The sequence below is a fragment of the Leguminivora glycinivorella genome, chromosome 15, assembly GCF_023078275.1.
Source record: "Leguminivora glycinivorella isolate SPB_JAAS2020 chromosome 15, LegGlyc_1.1, whole genome shotgun sequence".
NCBI lineage: Eukaryota > Metazoa > Arthropoda > Insecta > Lepidoptera > Tortricidae > Leguminivora > Leguminivora glycinivorella.
The window spans coordinates 3,549,454-3,571,434 of NC_062985.1; the positions used below are offsets into that span (position 1 = coordinate 3,549,454).

Below are 21,981 nucleotides of genomic sequence, written 5' to 3' on the forward strand. Positions count from 1 at the left end.
CATTTTGCTAACGTGTCACGACTCTAGTATTGATTCTACTTTGATTTTACTCTTGTGTCAAAGTGACAGAATGAGATTGCAATTCGAATCATCATATCATTACAAAGATATGAATTGCGTAATTTTACACGAATTTAATCTCTCATGGCCTGACAATACGAACCAAGGCATGCGTTCTCCTGAATGGCACAGTATATAGACTTTTTTGTCGATGGGTATGGCCGCCATGTTTGGTTTATGACACTTAGACGGGGATTTTGTCGTACCAAAGAGTAAATTGCAAGTTTTTTCGGCACAACTTGGTTCCTCTACTCGTCGCAAGATGGCGTTGGCATTATTAAAATAAACAAGAATGACGTGCATTTGCGTCGGTGTAGACCCATCATGAAAACGTAGATATGATAATTTTATATTTAAAAAAAGCTAACGTGACATAAATTTGACAAATGTCTAAAAGAAATATAGTATCTTCTGTGTAATATCTTCTTCCGTGCACGTGTGATTTATTGTTTAGTCAATTTAAATATCACTCTAAGTAAGAACTGTTAGACAAAACACTCGTAGCATAATTGTATATTTCAATATATCACAGCCATACATTTTTATATTCTTTCAGGTGATTCAGCTTACCCACAGAGGCAAACACTGATGGATGCACTGACTTTTGGATGCACCTGTAGGATCTCCAGAAGCTCGTTATACCGCTTTACAAGTTCGAGCCCGCAACTGTATAGAGCGGTGTTTTGGGCGACTAAAAATCAGTTGGTAGTGTTTGTCGTCAATGGAGAAACTGCACTACAAGCCAGCAGCGGCAGCTAAGATCATTAAAACGTGTTGTGTGCTTGACAATATAGCTAACAAAGCGAATTGTGAACTGCCTCCGCTGAACCGACACGAAGAACAGGAGCAGCAGCAGGAGCAGAGATTAGCGGCGGAGTTTGACGCCCGTCAGCAGAATGCTGATATTTATTTGGCAATGGCTCCTGACAGGTGTTGGCTAAACAAAGAGCTGCAGCTGGGTCGCGCTGCTCGTCAAGCGCTTGTCCGGCAGTTAGCAAATTATGTAAGTAGTTATGGTAGGTCTATTTCAGTTTATAGTTAAGGTGAGCCAAAAAAGCTATATTTTAAGTTCACATCTTAACCATTAGTATAATTATCATTAATTTCATTACAGAACCCATTTTTTCCTAACTTTTGTGTCGTCATGGGAGTGTCGTAAATTAGGTTTCGGGGCTGCTGATTTCAAAATTAATGTTCAATTTGGAATCTGACATTTGACACAAATTCGTCATGGGTATTGCTATATTATATTAGTATAATCAAGAACCATTTAATACTGGACTGACATAGCCCATACAAAAAAGCGTACCCCTAAAAAAAGCTCAATTTTTGGTTCAAAACTAGATGGCATTGTTTTGCAACCCGGGAGTTGAAAAAAACATAATTTCACCTATATTTTTACTTGTTTTTAGGGTTCCGTAGTCAACTAGGAACCCTTATAGTTTCGCCATGTCTTTCTGTCCGTCCGTCCGTCCGTCCGCGGATAATCTTAGTAACCGTTAGCACTAGAAAGCTGAAATTTGGTACCAATATGTATATCAATCACGCCAGCAAAGTGCAAAAATAAAAATTGGAAAAAAATATTTTATTAGTTTGCCCCCCTACATGTAAAGTAGGGTTTGATATTTTTTTTCATTCCAACCCTAACGTGTGATATATTGTTGGGCAGGTATTTAAAAATGAATAAGGGTTTACTAAGATCATTTTTTGATAATGTTAATATTTTCGGAAATAATCGCTCCTAAAGGAAAAAAATGTGCGTCCCCTCTAACTTTTGAACCATAAGTTTAAAAAATATGAAAAAAATCACAAAAGTAGAACTTTATAAGGACTTTCTAGGAAAATTATTTTGAACTTGATAGGTTCAGTAGTTTTTGAGAAAAATACGGAAAACTACGGAACCCTACACTGAGCGTGGCCCGACACGCTCTTGGCCGGTTTTTCCATTTAAATCCTTCCGACATCCGATATCGGATCGGATAAAAACGGACTAAGACAATAGATACTGTATCCCATCAAAAACAAAACTTGTAAAAACACCAAGTCTTCGCAACTCAGTTTGTTCGCGCCCTTTTCATTCATTATCATTCATATCATATCGTCCATCCCGTTCGCTCTTCCTTATGATAGGTTCAACCTCATTTTTATTTGTCGTGTCACCCGCCTTTTTGCCGACCTTCTTAAAAAATATAAGAAAATACGTCAATCTGCTAAACTAAAAGACATTCGATGTCAATGTGAAAAAATATCCGCAACGACGAATAAAGTTATAATTATTAATTAAATAAATAACGATTCGCGAGTGTACACAAGAAAGAGTGAACCAAGTAAATATTCGAAAGGGTGGCCGCCCGCTTAACTGTCGAGAAAACAACAGCAGTAAGTTCGGCACGCATCAATTACCATAATTTTATTTTTCCGTTTTATTTTATTTTATATTACAATAGTTCGTCAGGAACTACGTAATCGCTGGTCCTTCAACACAGTTCTTCTGGCGTAAAAAAGAGTTGAGATCCCTGTAATACCAAGTCGGTTAATTTATTCAGTCCCTAATACTTAAAGGACCTTCTGCCATAAATTATTACGTAGTTTACTAATAGCTATACTTTCGTATTTTGCATTTCTCATGATGCGTCGAATAGCATTCAAATGTATAAGATGAAAACTCGACTCGACGCCGCTCGATTCCGCATATGTGGAAGCCAGGCTTTATGGAAAAAGTAGGTTTTTGTGACAACTACCAATAAGATTTTGCCAGGGAGACTAGAGATAAGGAGGAAAGTCTGTCGAAGTAGAACAGTCGCAAAAATGACCGGCTGAGCCTTTATAAGTAATTGCAGTTACAAATATCTCCGCTTGGAGCGCATGTCTCGCTCAATGATCAGCGATGTGAGATGACATTAGACGTTCTTTTCTCTAGGCTAATTTCGTCAGACTGAGCAAGTCAAGACGTAGTCCCGTGGTAGTGCGCTGGCTTCGTACGCAGATGTTCTCGGGTTCAATTCTGACAGCGATCTTTCTGCTTTTTGTTTTTTTTTATACATTTATTTTCTTTTTGTGTATTTTATTTGTGTTTATTTATTGTTTTATTCATACAAATGTTAACTTAAGCCCTTTTACATTGTTTGCCCCATCTTAGGATTCTTCAGTAATGTTGTAAGTCTTGCAAATGAAATTTAAAAAAGTTGTAACAAAACAAAAAAATATTTTTGGACATTAAAAAAATAAAATAATTCAAGAAAAATATTAGTAGAAAAAAATAATAAAGGTCTCACCAGGATTTGAACCCGGGACCCCTTGCTCCGTAGGCGGGGTCACTCACTACCGAGAAGGCAAAGAGATTGTCAAACCCTTATGCACCTGCGATTGCAGCGCCACCTATCTTTTCTTTTATATGTGCACTTCTGATACTTAAAGAGGTTGCTCCTTTATTTCTATTCTTCATGGATTTTGCACATTCAAAAATCTTTAAATAATACTCAACTCGTTTCGGTCGCACTCGTACAAATATAGGATTGGTGCGAGCGAGACGGAGATTGATTGTCAACATGATATCTATCATAATCATAAACACTATTCGAAATGGCCTCATTTAAAATATAAATTTGAAATATATTGAAAGTAATATTACTAATCATTGACGTCACGCTCAAAATGAAAGCGATAGAAAATTTGACAGTATGGTACTCTTTTGGATGACTGTCATAATTCAAAATAAGAACGATGCCGATGGCTTGCGTTGTAAACAGGGACTGAAACATGACACGGGCCCCTAGCGTCATCTATATACTTTTTACTGTATCATTTGTAATGCCGTTGAACTACCGCGTGCGTATTTTTAGGGTTCCGTAGTCAACTAGGAACCCTTATAGTTTCGCCATGTCTGTCTGTCCGTCCGTCCGTCCGTCCGTCCGTCCGTCTGTCCGTCCGTCCGCGGATAATCTCAGTAACCGTTAGCACTAGAAAGCTGAAATTTGGTACCAATATGTATATCAATCACGCCAACAAAGTGCAAAAATAAAAAATGGAAAAAAATGTTTTATTAGGGTACCCCCCCCTACATGTAAAGTGGGGGCTGATATTTTTTTCATTCCAACCCCAACGTGTGATATATTGTTGGATAGGTATTAAAAAATGAATAAGGGTTTACTAAGATCGCTTTTTGATAATATTAATATTTTCGTAAATAATCGCTCCTAAAGGAAAAAAATGTGCGTCCCCCCCCCCTCTAACTTTTGAACCATATGTTTAAAAAATATGAAAAAAATGACAAAAGTAGAACTTTATAAATACTTTCTAGGAAAATTGTTTTGAACTTGATAGGTTCAGTAGTTTTTGAGAAAAATACAGAAAACTACGGAACCCTACACTGAGCGTGGCCCGACACGCTCTTGGCCGGTTTTTTTAACACGTTCACTGCGAAACAGGTCATTCTGACCCTGTTCTGGACTTCCCCCTGGTGCGGCGACAGAAATGCGCAACTTTACCCTGGTGCGAAGCCCATATCATTGTTATATTTTATTATTTTTATATAGTCAAGTATACGTTTATATTTATCATTTTACACTCTATTTGACAGCATATAAATTAATAAACAGGTCACATATGTCCTGTTCGCACCAGTCTTAGACTTTTGTTATTCAGTGCGGAACAGGGCCTTTAATGACCTGTTACGCACGACCTTGTATAGCACTAGAGCAAAGGGCAAAATACATTAGTGTTGTTACCATATTATCAATCCACACGTTATTTTGTGGTGAAAAAATGTATTTCGATTGTTTTAAATGAAATTCGTTAAATACAATATAACGGTTTTATACGCAAAACGCTTACAATTTTGCTAAATATTATTACGTAAAAATATATTGTAAAAAGTTCAAATTGCTTGATGCAAAATATTTACTAAAATTTCTAAAAATCGTTTTTTAAATAATGTTAAGAGCAAAGTTAAAAGTTTTGGTTGTATATAAAAATCTGGTTACATTAAAGGTAAAGAAAGTAAGAATTGGATCGATATATTAGTTCGTTTATTTTCCTCATAACTACTAAATCATCGACATTTTTACCTGTGCCCGTTCTGGCTGTGCGGCACAAGTCAATTTTGACCTGTTAATTAATTCGTCTATAAAATCTAAACGAACAGTCATCACCTTCGGCGAAGACAGTATTGTGTAGATTAGTTATTAGACTAAATATTTTTTCAATAAAATTTAATAAATGTGTATCTGGTAAAGGTATTTTAAGTAAAATATGAAACCCTCCTTACAAGCTGTAATTGACTTGTACCGCACAGAGAGAAAGCTCAATACAGGACTCTCATGGGTTGTAACGCACTGAGAGCGAGTTCACAAAATCCGGCTCCGCAGTGAACGTGTTAAATAACGACATTTTTATTCAAATGACACTCTTAGTGACATCTAGCGACATAGATTGACGGCTGCCAGCTGGGGTACGGTATTTAGTATGGACTCTGCTGGTCCTGTATTAAATGGTTCTTGGTATAATGTAAAATACCCCATAATGGACGGTGATACCATTATGGACAAATCCTTAAAAATAATAATTTGAAATTAGTTCCTCAAAATTGACGGCATTGTACCATAAACAAGAGTAATAGAGCTGCTTAATTTTGACGTTTCATTTAATTCGGTTATTTCTGAAGGATTTGGCGGCTAGATAAAAGTCATCAGTTTACTGAAAAAAATATTAGTAAAAATTCTCATTAAATAAGGTTGCTAAGAGAGTAGAGTTCGTGTATAAATTAATAAAAAAAATAATACTCGGTGTAAACTTGAATGAGTTTTACTTACTGTATTAACCATGAGATAAGGTATAAAACATACTAGTTTGTTACTCCAAAGATATAAAGAAATTCGCGAGTTTGCGAGTGTCCATAACTGGACCCGGAAAACTGCGTACCTCCGTTCCGTGGACAAGGAACAATTTACAAAAACCAAAATTTACAAGAAACAATCCTATGTTAAAATAACCCAAACTAATTTTATTTGGGGTATATAAAATTGTCTCATTGAGTATTAGGTTGCTTTAAATGTAAATTTTTAAACTTATTTCACCGTTCATAATGGGGGATCCATTACTGGAGAACTGCCGTCCATGATTGGAGAAAAAGCACCTTGCTTTAATTTGTTAATTATGAAGAAACCAATAGGAGTATCTATTCTGCAATGCGCTGGAAATGTAAAAGAAAGATAAGACATTCAAGTTTTAACACGTTTAGCGGTAGAATTTTTACATGTTTCAGTGAAATATCGAAAATAGGCAAAATTTCATCTTAAACTGTCCATGATTGGGCCCGTTACCTTATAGTCGTTGGATAAGTTCGGTTCGGTACAAAACTTTTTTCTCTACACTTAAATAGGTTTGTAAAAAAGTTTTCGAATAAAAGTGACGTTATTCTAAAACAAATTTAAAAAACCGGTCAAGTGCGAGTCAGAATCGCCCACCGAGGGTTCCGTACAAACTTTCAAACTCCCCAGTTAAAATAATCTCACGTATTCACATACCTCTAACGACTTGACTAGAAGACAAAAGTATAGGTACTAATGAGCATTATTGTGTATAGCGCCATCTCTCGGTGAATTCGCTAACTAATTTGCGCGACCATATTAGTATGTTGGTTTTTCAGGGATTATTCTTTATAATGTTAACCGATTTAAACAATTTTTACTTTATTGGAAAGAATTTGATTTACGTAACATCTCGTATTAATTTGAAGTACTATATACATCCGCAAAGGTGGGTAAATTAAAAGTAAAAATCTGAAAAGTTTTTTGTGAATTAAAAAAAAGGTTTTCAAGATACAAACACGATTATATTTTTCCTGTAATATTTAGCATAAAACAAATGTTTCCTAAAATTTTGATAATTTTTCGTTGGTAAACTTCGGAGATAAGGGGGGGGGAACGGTATTTTTTTTTACATTTTCCTTCAAAATTCTTTTTTTTTCCACAACAAAAATTTAAAAAAAAATAGTTTATTTACGTTCAATTTGAGCTCTTTCTAACGATACCCCACTTGACCTAGTAACTTGAAATTTACAGTTTGCCCCCCTTTCATTTTGGCCATGTTCTACAATTAAAATTAATAAATTAAAAAAAATTATATGTTCTATTTGTAGAGGTTCACAATGTTCACAACTATTCCAAATTTCAAATTGATAGCATTAGTAGTTCTCGAGATATTTAGGAATGTGACAGACGGACAGACAGACGGACAGAGTCGCACCATAAGGGTTCCTGTTGTACCTTTTTGGTACGGAACCCTAAAAATGATATTGCGCTACCTCTTTCTTAGTTTGCCCCTTCTATTCGGGCCCCGTAACGCCTAGGGTTCTGTTGCCTACGTATTGACTTATTGAGGTGGCGTTCTTTTGTGACATGTCGAAACCTGCGCTGTTCAGGGTGGCTAGCCGAATGGCACAATCGCTCACGAAACGCTCACGAAACGAAGCGCTAGTAGATATCTATCTCTATCGCGCTTGCGTATTGGCGCGACAGAGCCAGCGGCGTATCGCTTTCGTTTGGCGTCGGAGAAATGCCATTCGGCTACGGGGCCTGATGTTGGAATCCATGAAGAGTTGAGGGATTTTTTAGCAACTCAAGCATTTTCTCTTGTAAATTAACACTAATTAACTTGTAAATTTATTTTTTATGTTACAGTGATTCTTCATCGGACCAAGGCCGATTTGTCCAGGACCAATTTTCGGATCTCCTGGGCTTCCTGGAACAAGGACTAGTGATTGTTTCGAGGAGCTGTCATGGTGTTGGCTCTTGATATTTTATCGTGAAACGCAGGTATCCTTTCAATTTTATTGCTAGTTTTTCAATTCCACATTCGACGTTCAAATACATCTTTGCCCCCTTGTATAACAAATAACTATTACTGCCAAGTGCCAAGCCCTTTGCACACGCCAATGGTTGGAAACTTCTGATTTATTCGTGATCATTATTATTGCAGATTTAATGATGAAGGCGCGTCGGAACCCAAACGTCAAGAATCGCCGACGTTCACAGAAGCAGCTACAATGAGCGGAGAATCTGAGAGCCAGGTAATAAGTTTAAGACTCCTTATTCCTTAGAGCGCTCATCAATTTCACGAAACGGCCATCGATAGATGGCGTTGGCGCTCGGTACGCGAGCACCTGCAACTCAACGCGCGTTTCAACGCCGACACAAATAATCTTGATAGTTTTGAATTAAATTGGTAATAACATAATTTTCAATTTTATACGGGGAATTTCCTGTTCATGGTATGGTAGTAGTAAATAAGGTGTATGAATGTAGTAAAAGTATAGTAGTCTACATATACATATATAAATACAGGTTTCCTAATTGATTGATTCAACAACCAACACCGCTGAGCCGAAACTACGAAAGCTAGAAAGTCGAAATTTGTATAGATTGCATTAACAAAATTTCGAAGAGATAAGAATCGATTATGAAAATTTACACCCCTAGTAGAGGGAAAAACACGGAGAAACTAAAAAGCCAAAAATAATAAACCTTTCAATTCAGATTTCTTATCGTATTGCAATAAGCTAAACATCCAAATTATAAACAAATCAATTATTTTTGTAGTCGGTACCAGACCTGTTCGTCGCCTTGCTATTGCCTGTTTGACCCACCCAACCATACACAGGCTGGTACCGACTCCAAAAATAATTGAATTGTTTATAATTTGGATGTTTAGCTTATTGCAATACGATAAGAAATCTGAATTGAAAGGTTTATTATTTTTGGCTTTTTAGTTTCTCCGTGTTTTGTAACGCGCTTATTTTTGAAGGCGGTTTTATTTTTTGTTAAAAAGTTTATTTATTTGTTGATTTTTAGTGGTTCCTAGTGATATTATATGTATCAGTCCGAATACATGTACAGTAGTGAAAGAATTATCCTTTAACTCCTAACCATTGAGGAGTTGACCTTCCATCATCAGCTCAGTTGATTTTTAGTGGTTCCTAGTGATATTATATGTATCAGTCCGAATACATGTACAGTAGTGAAATAATTATCCTTAAACTCCTAACCATTGAGGAGTTGACCTTCCATCATCAGCTCAGCCATATAAAATTATTACCATCAGACGTAAATACTGGTGTACCTTTGAAAAATATACTAAAAACATTACATGTGCCTATAACATTTGAAGAGTTCCCTCGATTTCTCCAGGATCCCATCATCAGACCCTGACTTGGTGCCAATGGGACCATCTCGGGGTTATACCGGTTCGATCAAAAAAAAAATTTTGAAAATCGGTCCACGATTCTCGGAGATATCGAGTAACATACATACAAAAAAATAATAAAAAAAAAAAACATTCAGTCGAATTGAGAACCTCCTCCTTTTTTGAAGTCGGTTAAAAAGGGGGTGAAAGTTTGTATCGGGATCAATTTGTTTTTTTTTATTAAGAAAATTTTAGTTAGGAACTTGAAATTAGAGAATAGTTTAATAGTGATTTCTGTTTTTTTATTGAATGTATATGCATACTGATTGGTCCCATTTTTATCAGAACCCAGTTCTGATGATGGGATCCTGGAGAAATCCAGGGAACTCCTCAAGTCTGAAAGGCATACATATAGCGATTTTTGTGTTTTTTAACCGACTTCAAAAAAGGAGGAGGTTCTCAATTCGACTGAATGTTTTTTTTTTTTTTTATTTTTTTTATTTTTTTTTTGTATGTATGTTACTCGATATCTCCGAGAATCGTGGACCGATTTTCAAAATTTTTTTTTTGATCGAACCGGTATAACCCCGAGATGGTCCCATTGGCACCAAGTCAGGGTCTGATGATGGGATCCTGGAGAAATCGAGGGAACTCTTCAAATGTTATAGGCACATGTAATGTTTTTAGTCTATTTTTCAAAGGTACACCAGTATTTACGTCTGATGGTAATAATTTTATGTGGCTGAGCTGATGATGGAAGGTCAACTCCTCAATGGTTAGGAGTTAAAGGATAATTCTTTCACTACTGTACATGTATTCGGACTGATACATATAATATCACTAGGAACCACTAAAAATCAACTGAGCTGATGATGGAAGGTCAACTCCTCAATGGTTAGGAGTTAAAGGATAATTCTTTCACTACTGTACATGTATTCGGACTGATACATATAATATCACTAGGAACCACTAAAAATCAACAAATAAATAAACTTTTTAACAAAAAATAAAACCGCCTTCAAAAATAAGCGCGTTACAAAACACGGAGAAACTAAAAAGCCAAAAATAATAAACCTTTCAATTCAGATTTCTTATCGTATTGCAATAAGCTAAACATCCAAATTATAAACAAATCAATTATTTTTGGAGTCGGTACCAGCCTGTGTATGGTTGGGTGGGGCAAACAGGCAATAGCAAGGCGACGAACAGGTCTGGTACCGACTACAAAAATAATTGATTTGTTTATAATTTGGATGTTTAGCTTATTGCAATACGATAAGAAATCTGAATTGAAAGGTTTATTATTTTTGGCTTTTTAGTTTCTCCGTGTTTTGTTACGCGCTTATTTTTGAAGGCGGTTTTATTTTTTGTTAAAAAGTTTTTTATTTATTTTTTTTTTTTTTTTAATGTTTGTTCCTCGATATCTCCGTCGTTACTGGACCGATTTTGAAATTATTTTTTTTTAATTGAATGTATATGCATACAGATTGGTCCCATTTTTCTCAGAACCCAGTTCTGATGATGGGATCCTGGAGAAATCGAGGGAACTCCTCGAATCTGAAAGGCATACATATAGTGATTTTTGTGTTTTTAAAGGAACAGCATGCATTTAGGTACGGAACAGTGACATTTGGTGCAGTGGAACTGCTGATGATGGCCAGAATAGAACTCTTCAAATCTGAACGGCACGCTTATAGTGACTTTGGTATTTTTATAAGAACAGCATGCACTTTCATCCAGAACAGTGACATTTGGTGCAGCGGAATTGCTGATGATGGTCAGAACCGAACTCCTCAAATCTGAACGGCACGCTTATAGTGACTTTGCCATTTTTATAAGAACAGCATGCGCTTACGTCTAGAACAGTGACATTTGGTACAGTGGAACTGCTGATGGTCAGAACCGAACTCCTCAAATCTGAACGGCACGCTTATAGTGACTTTGGTATTTTTATAAGAACAGCATGCACTTGCGTCCAGAACAGTGACATTTGGTGCAGTGGAACTGCTGATGATAGTCAGAACCGTACTCCTCAAATCTGAACGGCACACTCATAAGTGACTTTGGTATTTTTGCAAGAAAAGCATGCATTTAAGTTCAGAACAGTGACATTTATTTATTTAGTTATGTTTGTTAAGCATATTGAGTTTTCAAGTCAAAGTTTGTCAAGCTTCGATTTCTTATAATATAATATCGGATTCATGAGGAATTGAGGAAACTCCTCAAACCTTAGTGATACGTATATTCATTTATGTTGCCATCTAATAATTAAAGCATTAAAAGCAGTTTTAAAAAATAAGCGCGTTACAAAACACGGAGAAACTAAAAAGCAAAAAATAATAAACCTTTGAATTCAGATTTCTTATCGTATTGCAATAATCTAAACATCCAAATTATAAACAAACCAATTATTTTTGCAGTCGGTACCAGACCTGTTCGTCGCCTTGCTATTGCCTGTTTGCCCCACCCAACCATACGCAGGCTGGCACCGACTCCAAAAATAATTGATTTGTTTATAATTTGGATGTTTAGATTATTGCAATCCGATAAGAAATCTGAATTCAAAGGTTTATTATTTTTTGCTTTTTAGTTTCTCCGTGTTTTGTAACGCGCTTATTTTATATGAATAGCATGCATTTACGTACGGAACAATGACATTTGGTGCAGTGGAACTGTTGATGATGGTCAGACCGGAACTCCCTAAATCTAAACGGCACAGTTATAGTGACTTTCATATTTTTATAAGAACAGCATGCACTTACGTCCAGAATAGTGACATTTGGTGCAGTGGAACTGCTCTTGATGTTGTGTCACTTTTTAACCATCGCTTCAAATCTCTCAAGGAAGGACGGTTCTCAATTCGTCTGTTTTTTTTTTGTTTGTTCCTCGATATCTCCGTCGTTACTGGACCGATTTAAAAAATTTAATAATTAAAGCATTAAAAGCAGTTTTAAAAAATACCTACACATTTCTACATGTGCTCTGCCTACCCCTTTATGGGATACAGGCGTGATTGTATGTATGTATTTGTACATAATCCAACATTCGCAAGTAGCTTTCATCAGAACCCAAAAGGCGGCGGTTTTTTTTTCTTAAAAATTATTAAACGTTTTTTTTATGGGATAGGAGGCAAACGAGCAGACAAGTTGCCTGATGGTAAGCGATCACTGCCGGCTATGGACACCCGAAGCACCAGAAGTGTTGGTGCGTTGCCGGCCTTTAAGATGGATGTACGTTCTTTTCTTGAAGGTTTGAAGGTCGCATCGGTCCGGAAATACCGCTGGCAACAATTCATTCCACAGTTTAACTGTGCATGACGTGACCTGTGCAAAACATTGCGTCTTAGAAACATTTGAAAGGGTGAAAATCAAATTATGTACATGTTTGTTCTAAAAGTAGCTGATCAAACATCGTCGGTTTGGAAAGCCTGCGGTTAAATTTTTGCTCCTTCCTTACTATACATATTTTATTTAGAGGGTTTTGAGATTTAGGTAATAAAACAACGCTTCATTAGGTTTAATAGCATTATGTAAAGTATAATGTCAATGTAAGTGCAAGCAGTCTTATGAATAGAATAGCAGTTCTGTTGACCACCTCCTGACTCCATCATGAGACCTTGGACCTCATCTAGTTCGATGGTGCTCGTCAGCCCAAATCTAATGAGCCCGAACATGATGGGGTTATGATGAGGAGAATAGCAGTTCTGTTGGCCACCTCCTGACCCCGTCATGAGACCTTGGACCTCATCTAGTTCGATGGTGCTCGTCAGCCCAAATCTAATGAGCCCAAACATGATGGGGTTATGATGAGGAGAATAGCAGTTCTGTTGACCACCTCCTGAGTCCATCATGAGACCCTGGACCTCATCTAGTTCGATGGTGCTCGTCAGCCCAAATCTAATGAGCCCAAACATGATGGGGTTATGATGAGGAGAATAGCAGTTCTGTTGACCACCTCCTGACTCCATCATGAGACCTTGGACCTCATCTAGTTCGATGGTGCTCGTCAGCCCAAATCTAATGAGCCCGAACATGATGGGGTTATGATGAGGAGAATAGCAGTTCTGTTGGCCACCTCCTGACCCCGTCATGAGACCTTGGACCTCATCTAGTTCGATGGTGCTCGTCAGCCCAAATCTAATGAGCCCAAATATGATGGGGTTATGATGAGGAGAATAGCAGTTCTGTTGACCACCTCCTGACTCCATCATGAGACCTTGGACCTCATCTAGATCGATGGTGCTCATCAGCCCAAATCTAATGAGCCCAAACATGGTGGAGTTATGATAAGTAGAATAGCAGTTCTGTTGAACATCTCCTGCCTGACTCCATCATCATGAGAATCAGAACCTCATCCTGGTCCCAAAATATAATAATAATTCAAACTCTCAACAAACTTCACGTATAACTTAAAATCCAAAATCATATGAAAAGCATGTCGAATGCTAAAATTGCATAAGGTGTAAAAAGGATCAAGATTTGTTTAGTCGCAGTTTACGGCACTTCTCGGAACTATCGCGCTGCTTACGAAAGCTAGGTGCGCCGGACGATCAAACGCAGGTCCGTTGTCTTCGAACGCTCGGCGCAGACTGAGCGGGCTCGCGTTAGCACAGTGTCTTTTATTCGAATTTTAGGTGTTTTAAAAACATATCTATCGACAGAAAGGTATGTCTTATATGTATGATTTTTTTTTATAGGTCAATAAGAAGTTCTAGTTTAGGATAATATTATTTAAGAGTTACAAAAAATGCAGGAATCGCAGGAAAAATACATAATGTAAACCTCTTTTTATCGAAAAAATGGGGAGGATACGGAAGGTTATTTATCCACCATTTCAAGTAAATCTTAAAATGTCAAAGTATTAGCTAACTCGTACAGGATATAACAAATAGGATTGTGATCATTTATTACCCAAAATAACATTTTTAACAGCACAATCACGATTCTAAACGAGCTATTCCACTACGAAATTTGAAAACGTCTTTCGAAAAAACTGATTTTTCGGAAGTATAAAAAGACATATTTTAAAGTAGTACCAATTGACTTTCTAGCTTAAGATATGTACTTTTAGGGACATTATCATTTTTTTAATAATCATTTATAGTTTCTTTATAATTTTGAATGAAAAAGGTTCTATTTTGCAAAAAACGCTCGTCTTTAGGAATAAGGCCTCTTAACAAAATTGAAAATATCTGTGTATCTACAATGCCAACAATAGAGGAAAAACGACTTAACCCTTTAATGCACAGCGATGTATACACGGTGTTTCCGGTATCACTCAAAACCTCAGACACCCCAACTGATTTTTATTTTTTTAAACTCATCTAGAGTATTCATCTTTTAATCTGATCGTTACTTTTTTTTTAATTGAATTTTTAATTTTCTGTACAGCTCTACTTGACTTTTAGCTCTACACTCAATAAAATAGTTGCTAACTACCATCATAAACCATAAGACTATTTATTTGTGTACGTTACTGCAACGACATAAGGTTTACCAATAGACAGCTAAGATGTCACTGTAAAACACTTTAAAGCTTTGTCACAGTAAACTTCAAATTGGATAGGTAATCGCAGTAAGCAAATAAACTCAATATTCAAAATGACAAGGTTGTAATTAGGTACGAGTTCAATTTGTTATGACTTATGATAAACATTAAGATTGAACTGACAAACAACGTCAAACTAGTAGCGGAAAAAATAATCGTCCATGTAACCAGCCAGTATTAATACCCCTAAATACTGAAAAAAGGTAAACAACCTCTAGCAATGCGATATACACAATGTTGTATTACGAGTACAATAGAATGGGCACCTAAAAAATAACTAATAATACTAATTTAAATAAAAATATTACCCCCATCAAGATATAGCTCAATCGATTCTACTCTCGATTCCGAACAAACTGTTTTCAGGTTTTTAGTGTTAAGTGAAACACGGTGTATATGCATCATCTATTTTTGACTGTAATGACAGCATGTCAAAATACAATCAATCAATCAATTTTATTGTCAATTGAATTAATCTTTGTCAAGGTCATGCATTTAAGGGTTAAATTTATAAAAATAAAAGCTTGAATTCATAAAAAAATACTGAACTGATTAGTTGAAAAGAGTTATGTCCCTTTTTTAACAGACTTTTTTTATCGAAAATAAAGGAGGTTATATAATTATTAGGGTTCATGTTTTTCTTTAACTTTACCGCCGCTCCAAATCTCAAGGAAGGGGGTTCTCAATTCGTCTGTATTTTTTTTGGTTTTAGGGTTCCGTACCAAAAAGGTACAAAAGGAACCTTTATGGTCCCACTCTGTCCGTATGTCTGTCTGTCTGTCATATTTCTAAATATCTCGAGAACTAGGTAATTTTGCTATCGATTTGAAATTTGGAACAGGTATGAACATTTTTAACTTCTAATGGCAAACCGTAAATCATGTCAAGCTACTACGTCAAGTGGGGTATCGTATGAAAAAGCTCAAATTGTACATATCAAAACTATTTTTAACCGCCGCCTCAAATCTGTCAAGGAAGGAAGGAAGGTTCTAGGGATGGTCAGAGGGCGCTGCGAGTCCTTGTATAGATTACTCATATGAGAGATAATTTCGACCTCAGCATCTGTGACCTGGGTGGCCGAGCGGAAATAGGCATCTGCCGCGATTGCAGGGTACGTTGGTTCGATTCCAGCCTCAGGCACTGGAGGCCTTGGTCACTTTTTCTTTCATATGTGTAATTTACTTCGGTTTTAAAAACTAATCAGATTTAAAATCAATTTAACCACCCTTGCGGATTTTATCGAACAGATCGAACTACAAATGAATACGAGATTATATGTAAAAAAAATCTCTTCTAAATTAAGATTAAACTATGCAAATGAGTTAACATTAAGAAATAATTATCCCTGAAAAACTAACATACTAAACAGGTCGCGCAAATTAGTTAGCGAATTCACCGATACCTATAGGTAATTATAGTCAAATCTTTAAAGTTATAGGTACATATATGAGATACATGAGATTATTTTAACTTTTGTAAGTTTGTACGGATACTACTCAGTGGGCCAGTCCGACTCGCACTTGACCGGTTTCTTTATGTTGTCGATTTCTCCGTTGTTACAGGACCGATTTCATTTTTTTTTTGATTGAATGTATATATGTATACAGATTTGAGATTAGTCCTATTTTTATCAAAACCCAGTTCTGATGATGGGATCCTGGAGAAATCAAGGCAACTCCTCGAATCTTGAAGGCATACATGTGGTGATTTTTGTGTTTTTATAAGAACAGCATGCATATATGTACGGAACAGTGACATTTGGTGCAGTGGAACTGCTGATGATGGTCAGAACGGAACTCCTCAAGTCTGAAAGGCACACTCATAGTGACTTTGGTATTTTTATAAGAACAGCATGCATTTATGTTCAGAACAGTGGAACTCAGTGCAATGGAACTGATGATGATGAAAATGGATCAGAATGGAACTCCTCAAATCTGCACGGCACACTTACAATGAATTTGGTATTTATATGAGAATAGCTTTAATTTAAGTACATTCATAACAGTGACATTTGGTGCAGTGGAACTGCTGATGATGGTCATAAAGGAACTCCTCAAATCTGGACGACACACTTATAGTGACTTAATTTAGTATTATTATAGGAACAGTATGCATTTACGTTCAGAACAGTGGTCGCGTTAGAGCTCGCGGGTTCGAACCCCGGATCGCACTAATGAGGTTTTTGGAATTTATGTGCGAAATGTCATTTGATATTTGCCAGTAGCTTTTCGCTGAAGGACAGCATCGTGAGGAAACCGGGTAATCCTAATAAAGCCCTAATTACCCATCGGGTTGGAAGGTCAGATGGAAGTCGCTTTCGTTAAACTAGTGCCTACGCCAAATCTTGGGATTGATTGTCAAAGCAGACCCCAGGCTCCCAAAGACCATAACTTTAATTTATTCAGGTATACATATATTGGTTTTTGTGTTATTATAAGAACAGCATGCGTTTACGTACGGTCGACTACAAAGAGATGTATACACTTTTTCAGCTTCTTGCATCGTAATAAGGTGAGAAATGGATACATCTCTTTGTAGTCGACCGTACCGAACAGTGACATTTAGTGCAGTGGAACTGCTGATGATGATCAGAACGGAACTACTCAAATTTGAACGAGACACTTATTATGACTTTGGTTTTAGGATTCCGTACCTCAAAAGGAAAAACGGAACCCTCATAGGATCACTCGTGCGCCTGTCTGTCCGTCTGTCACAGCCTATTTTCTCCAAAATTACTTGAGTTTGGGGTTGGTGCAGTGGAACTGCTTATGATGATCAGAACGAAACTTCTCAAAGACGACACAAAAGGATCTTTGTTTGCTAAGCATATTGAGTTTTTAACTCAAATTTTGTCAAACTCGATTTCTTATAGGTAGTCGGATATTGGATTCATGACGAATTGAGGGAACTCCTTAAACCTTAACGGTAGGTATACGTTATTGATGTATTCATTTGTATTTCCATCAAATAACCAGACATTGAAAGCAGTTTTAAAAAATACACATTTCTACACAACATGGAACTTGACTGTACTTAAAATAAATTATTTAATACCATGCACGAAATAAAGCATCAGATAAATATAAGGAAAACATGGATAGAAGTTATTTTTAAATACAAATTCTATTTAATTCGTCAGGTAGAAATATATAAAGTAAATGAGTTGAACGTGACGTCACTCAATTCGATTTCATATTAGCAAAACGTTAAAATTCGTTTTGACAGTTCTTAAAGGGAAGCTGATTTGACTAGGAGGCAAGTAGCCTATTCAACATTCGTAAGTACCTTTCACCAGAACTCCAAAAGCGGCGGTTTTTTAGGGTTCCGTACCAAAAAGGTACAAAAGGAACCTTTATGGTGCCGTTCCGTCCGTCTTGTGTGTCCGTCCGTCTGTCACATAACTTAATATCTCGAGAACTACTTATATTACGGCTTTTTAACCGGAGCTACAGTCCGGTCTGGGAGAAAGCGAAAGCGCAACTTGGCATGTATTAAGTGCAAAATAGCAATAGAGTGCGATGAAAAAACATTTTCCCCCTCACTAGCTCGGAAACACGTGTTTTGTCCTTTAATACCAGCGGGTAAAAACGCATTTTATCCACTAGTGCGTAAAGTAATTTGACCTTGAATAAAGTCAAATTAACTGCTTTAAAATTGATAAATGTAGGTGAATCTAGTAATAAAGATGATTTACCACCTGTGGAACTACTGGAAGCAGTGATAAACGCATTTTTTGCGTTGTAGTTTCCTCGCTATAGTGAGGGGAAAAGTTTTGTGTTACACTCGGGTGCAAATGTATTTTACTTCTCGTGTTTTAAAACACGCAAGTTTAGAGTTCTATTCTCGAACCACTCACTTCGCTCGTGGTTCAACTATAGAATCCTTTCACTTGCTCATTTTTCAATTCCACACTCGGCGTTAAAATACAACTTTGCCCCCTAGCATAACAAATAACTGTTAATTAATGTTCATTGACTATATCACCATTATTACAGGAATGCGGAGCACCTTGCTACTACTAAAATGGAGAACCCGGACCTGTTAGCGACATGGAACTGACCAGGACCGTCGTGGGCTCCTCATGTGCCACCCCGGATACCTTTTCTGATTGTGGTGTTTACAGTACAGTAGTGTACATATTCATGAAAAAAAAATTGTAGGTACTTTTTTTACATTTTTAAAAAACGCACTCTGCATGGTTTTGGAGTTTCGACTTCGTGCTAGATAAAAACCCCCAGGCAAGAGCAAACAATTTTTTTTCCTAGCCTATATTTGTGACCCACTGCAAAGGCCTCTCTTTTCTTCCGCCACCCATCACGTTTTGCCGCCTGCTTCGGCTAGCCGCAGCAAAATACGTCGAGGTCATCTCGCCTCGTTTTTTTTGGTCTACCTCTGCCCCGACTAGTCGGGTGGTGTCCAGTTAGCAAACTATACACCCTGTTTCTATTTTAAATTATATGTGTTGTATTCTTTTCTTGTACAATAAAGTGTTTACTTACTTACTTTTTTGAATTCCGTTAACTTTAAGGGAAGGTTCTTTAGATTAAATACGATTAATTTCTCAAAAAAGCTAGCGTCTTGACTGTTACGTTTACCGAGTTTGAAAAAATAATAGTTATTTGTTTTACAAGGGGGCAAAGTAGTTGTTTAACTGGACGTGCCAATATTGATACCTGAGCAAGGGAAAGATTTCAATATTGAACCGCGAGCGTAGCGAGTGGTTCAAAAAGTGGAATCTTGAGCGTTGCGAGGGTATCGAGGCACGAAGGTAAAAGGAACTTTGCCACCGACTATATATATAGAGCAGCGAAGTGGTCCAATGATAGCAACCTTCCCCTAATAACTCTTTCACTAGATTTTTATAATATTAGGTAAAAGACATGGAGACAGCCAATTTTTGGCTTCACTTTTTAACGTGCTAATTCTATAGAGCCAGGTTTCTGGGCTCTCTGGTGATTCTGTGTTTTAAACACATCTTTAGAATAAAAGCTTTACCTTATGTCAAAAAAGTATTTTATTTGAATAAAGGTATTTTGAAGATACCTATTTTGCATTTTGTATTTCAAATACCTTTTTCTAAAACTATTTTGTATTTTTATTTGAAATAGGTAAAAAACCAAAGTATTTGCATTTTGTATTTAAATACATTGCTGGAGAGCATCACTTTGTTTTTCTGTCAATGAAAAGAAGAATATAGTAACTATGTATGAAGTCCATGTAGAGGCACTGCGTTTCAATATTAAGTATCAGTGTGAGATAAGATTTTTCAAAATAATAGTCACGATATTTGTTTAATTTGATAGTCACGTGTATTTAAATTGTAGTAAGTATCTACATTAGTTCAGAGTTTATTGCTGGGTGTGGCCATACTGTAGATAGAGCTCTTTCTTGTACTGTGCCCTTAGGTTCCCCCTTTGTAATAATTGCAGTGGTTCTTCAAATCATACATGCGGTAAATAATGCGGTCGTGGCACGGAATTTCTACTAGCTGAAGAAGAGTTACTGTCAAAGTAAAATGTGTAATCACAGTGCCTATACTGCTATCTCTCGACACAGGCTTAAACTTGACCCATATTCTTAGCTTGATATGAGTTAAAGTGTAAAATACTAATATTGGCGCCATCTAGCCGAGCACCCCCCCAAAGGTGTAAAGCCATCTAAGCCACCGTACCTTTTTCTTTATAGTTCTGAGTTTGGCCGTTTTCTTCCTATCTGTCTATACGGAGTTATATAATTGTCTTCCCCTGTTGTAAATAGCAAAGTAACAATAGTTGTGGAGTATACAGATGTATGCGACTAAATAAATGTACAAATGTGTTCTGTGACACAAACATTTAAGACATCAAATAAAGTTTAACGAAGCTTGTTCAGTTGTTTTATTGGGCATATTCTATTATATTTACGATCGAATGCAAAAGTATCTCCAAATGTGGTGTTACCATTTTGTGTTGTAGAATTAATTTGCCAGTGTAAAATACTAACGCAACAAAGAGTTTGCACATTTTTGTCAATATTTTTGTAGGTAAGTGCGTACTATACTTTGTCAAACAAGTGTGTCAGTAAACAAGAACAAAGAAAACTATATGCATCCTTTTCTTTAGGGTGCTATAAAAATACAACTGTATTTGTATATCGGCAGCAATATTGTGGGCATGGCAATCACATTGAATTTTAAGCGTAGCGAGGGATTTCGATAATAGTAGGTATTGAAATGTTAACGCCCAAGATGTAAATTATTAATTATGTGACAGACATTTAAAGGTATGCAAACTCGTTGCGTTAATATTCTGCACTGACAACAAAGTTCTCGAACAGAAAATTGTCAGTTTGCTCCCTCGTAGAAAAAAAACAAAGTCCCTTTTTGTGTGGGTGAGGTAAAAAACTAATTTCCGCCTTATACAAATCATTATTATTATCATAATACAAATCATTTATTCTTGATAAATATAAACAATACAAACATAGTTGTGTTTGTATGTCATTGAAATGAAAACATTGGCACAAATTATACCCGTTCGATCAAAAAAAAAATTTTGAAAATCGGTCCACAATTCTCGGAGATATCGAGGAACATACATACAAAAAAAAAAAAAAAAACATTCAGTCGAATTGAGAACCTCCTCCTTTTTTGAAGTCGGTTAAAAAGATAGGAATTTCAATTGCAGTTTAATGGATTTAACATGTTCAAGCTATTTTGTCAATGTGAAAGAGGAGACACACTGACATGTTATCCCGCCGGGCACTGACATTTTAGGCGGCGCCTGTACGTAAGTGTAATAATGGGCATGTCATTGTCGTTCATATGTGTGAGAGAGAGAAAAATATATCTTCTTCTCACTCTCACGTATTAAATTCTTTGTCTGTGCAATGGACTTATAAGGTGGCGCCATCTGTCACAAGCTTCGAGTGTGCCTCCTCATTGAATTTCAATGCAAACCCCTTGTATACTAGTGTCTGTACAGAAAGTGAGGAGTCGTGAGTCGTGGAATGTATTAGACCCCATACATTTCACGACTCTTCACTTTCCGGTCAGACTCTATGAATGGCGGCTCTGTAGGAGAAAAAAAAATTCAATTTAAGTATTTTGTAAAATGTGTGAATGTACTTGTAGATCAAGAGCCCAGGCCCGCCAGACCTTCCTCAAATTCTCAAGGATGAAACTTTGGGACAATGTAGAGTTCACATCGGCGTTTA

The 21,981-nt window shown here is 36.6% G+C and overlaps 1 protein-coding gene and 1 long non-coding RNA gene across 3 annotated transcripts in view; both read left to right on the forward strand.

The window, feature by feature from the left end:
• Positions 1–21,981, forward strand: part of LOC125233830 (organic cation transporter protein-like) — a 68,564-nt gene that overhangs the window by 33,393 nt on the left and 13,190 nt on the right. The window lies entirely within an intron of this gene.
• LOC125233831 lies at positions 832–18,881 on the forward strand. Its single transcript, XR_007177897.1, has 4 exons — positions 832–1,063; positions 7,740–7,874; positions 8,038–8,128; positions 18,783–18,881. It is a non-coding gene; the product is annotated as an uncharacterized LOC125233831 (long non-coding RNA).